Genomic DNA, 3,139 nt, shown 5'->3' on the forward strand with positions numbered 1-3,139 from the left:
ATTGCATTTCTTTAAGAATCATTCTGTTTATATAATTTAGTACATAATTAATTTGAGATATATAATATTAACTTCTTTGTGCTCTAAGTACATGGTATTTTACATATAGTGTTGTCCTATATGTTTTCAAATCCCCATGAAATATCTCCTATATATGACAAATTCTTAGCCCTTTTTTTAGAGCAAAAATGTAAACTGAAGAAGCTGTTGACTCCAGAGTCAGTGGTCTCAGCTTGAGCCATACAGTAAGAAATAACCTGAACTTCATATCTGAAAATCTAAGCTGTTATTGTCACTACACACAGAAATATACTTCATCTTCAAAGTGTCAATGTCCAGGTGAAGTTTCATGTGAGCATTTGGACATCTGTCTGGTAGGATCTGATTTTCACCTTCCTCCACCCGCATCCTTCTAACTCAGTGCTGACTCACACTTTTATAGCTGCACCGGTACTGTTCTCACAAGGAGCAAATATTTAAATGTTGATTTTATCATACTTTTGTCTTTAATCTCTGAAGACAGCAATGACTTTATCCTCAAAAATGCCGAGAATTTTGGTGTCCTTGATCTCATGCTGAGAATATGCTTTGTCTTTTGGAGACAATTAACCTGATAAACATATGTTCTCATAAAATCAATAGTTGACATATCACATCTTATAGTGATCTGTCAAGTGGAATAGCTACCATAAATCCAAGCATCTGTAAAATGTAAATTCAAAAGGCATAAAAAGCCTCTATGATAATACAAAGCAGAATCTAGTTGGAAGAGTATGTGGAAGATGGGCAGGATTTACGCTCTAACTATAAACTTGAATTCTCTAAAAATAAAGCTCCTGATTAAAGTATCTCTACCTCTTCCCTGTGTTTATTGTCCAATACATTTCTAAAGAAAAGCAAGAGAGCATGCTTGTTTAAAGTTTGGAAACTTTCTTCAAATATTGCCTATGGGAGACTATAAGCGAAAATTGGACTCCTTCCTCAAAATCTGGAGAAACGTTAAGTCCTTTCTACTCACTAAGACTTGATGCCTTCCTTCTGATTGTTACTTTCATCAAAAAAAACTTTAAAATTATATATATATATATATATATCTTGTCAACTGGTATGGAGATAGGAGTGAACAACCACTCTAAGAAATCAAGTAACAACATTGCAAATTAGAAACTACCATAATTAGCTACTCCCGTGTGTAATTTGTAAGCCCGGGTTAGCTAAAGAACATGAGTGTCTGAGTTTCATCTCTTTAGGAGCCTACGTAAAGAAAAATACAATCAAGCACATGAAGATAGAAGGATACATGCACCGTGCTGCCCAGCCAATTCTTGCCCAACAGAAAAAGACAGCTGCAGGTTCAGTAAGAAACCATTTCTCAAAATATAAGGATTAAAGAGATTGAAGAAAATAATTGCTATTGACATTTGACTTCCACATGCATGCAAACACATGTAGAAACACACAAACATGAAGACATAGGGACCTGTATACACACTAAGACACATGAACATCTGTACACACACACACACAACACACATACATGCAACACACACATGCACACACACACACACATACACACACACCTGAAATGTTGTCTACAGTTCAGTGCCAATAATAAATAATTTTATCACTGAGTTGTATGTTTATATTTCAGGGCTATTTTCTTAGATGAATATGAAAATACATTTTCATTTACTTCTCAGTCCCCAATTCTAGCTTCTATACATAAATTGTTCTAACAAAACTAATGTTATAAATAGGGATAAATAATTTCAATATCTAATTTTGTATCATTCATGTATGTATTGAAATTGCATAGTGTCGGGCCTGGTAAGATGTCTTAGTGGTCAAGAGCACTGATTGCTCATGGAGAGGACCCCGCCCTTCCATATACCCCATCCAGTTGGTAACCTCTTCCTTCCCAACTTTTCAAAGGCAGCTGGTCTATAAAATAAACATTACAAGCTTTACAGTGAAGTTCCCCAGGTTGTGAAATTGAATTCAGCTATGCTCTGGTTAACAATGTAAAGTTATGCTGGAGGTTGGATGTGGGAGGATAAAATCAGAGATATCTGTTAAACAAACAACTCTTCCAAATTTGCATCAACTTAACTTTTAGATGGAGACTGTCAAAATTAACTAGGCAGCACTTATGGCTACATGATTCCAAAAAAAGCAAGGAAGCCTTTGAACAAAAATTTTGCAGAGTTAAGAAAAAGTTGCTTTCCCAGGAAAGTAGGAAAATACTTTTGGGGGTTGAAAGCTGTGCATCAATGCAGATTTGAGACGCATTTTGCTGGAACTTAATAGGTAGCCTAAACATCATAGTGACATAAAAACTGACAGAGACTCACGGGTCTACTTGCAATTTCCCTGGAAATCGGTCTACCCAGATGGCACCCTGGGGATGTCCTGTCTTCAATTCTGAATGTGTTCCAAGGCTTGGAATTGGGACTTCCTGAATCTAAAATATTTGGCGTTTATAAACCATTTTGTTTGTCAGAGTTTAAGAGCCTCCCTCACTCTGAAGGTTAAGGAAAGGGAGAACACGCCTTTGAACTTGATGGTTCATTTCAGGTTTGTTCCCTTTACTGTAGCCTGGTCCTTTCGGAGACACCTGACCTCACAGCTCTGTGACCTCTCATATTCAAAAGTAATGCCTGAGGTTTACAGTGGGCTTCCTTATGCAGAACTCCGGGGATAGGAAGCTGAGCAGCAGGTAAAGAATAAAGCAATTTTTTCTAGGATCCCAGACTTACTTGATTATTCTCAAACATAGAAAGAAGTTATGGAAAAGGTTATTTTCCTTCATTAAAACATAAGAGTTCTTTAGTACACAACTTGTGAATCATTTTATTAGGTTTCAAAGCCTACAGCTGCTTTAAGTACCATATCTAACCAAAGAAGTTTTATCACTTTTAATTAAAAAATAAATTATTTACTGATCAAAGATGATATTTACAAAGCTTAATGAGTGATTTTGATCTTCAGATGGTAGCTTCCTATTAAGTTGATTCATTATCTAATATTGAAATAATTCCACTATAACTTGACATATCACTAAACTCGTATCATCCTTCATCAGGCCTAAAATAAGACTTAGCCATGAGAGTACATAATAAAAAAATTCAATAATGTGTTT

Source organism: Nannospalax galili, unplaced genomic scaffold, assembly GCF_000622305.1.
Source record: "Nannospalax galili isolate Female #2095 unplaced genomic scaffold, S.galili_v1.0 scaffold1780, whole genome shotgun sequence".
Classification (NCBI taxonomy): Eukaryota; Metazoa; Chordata; class Mammalia; order Rodentia; family Spalacidae; genus Nannospalax; species Nannospalax galili.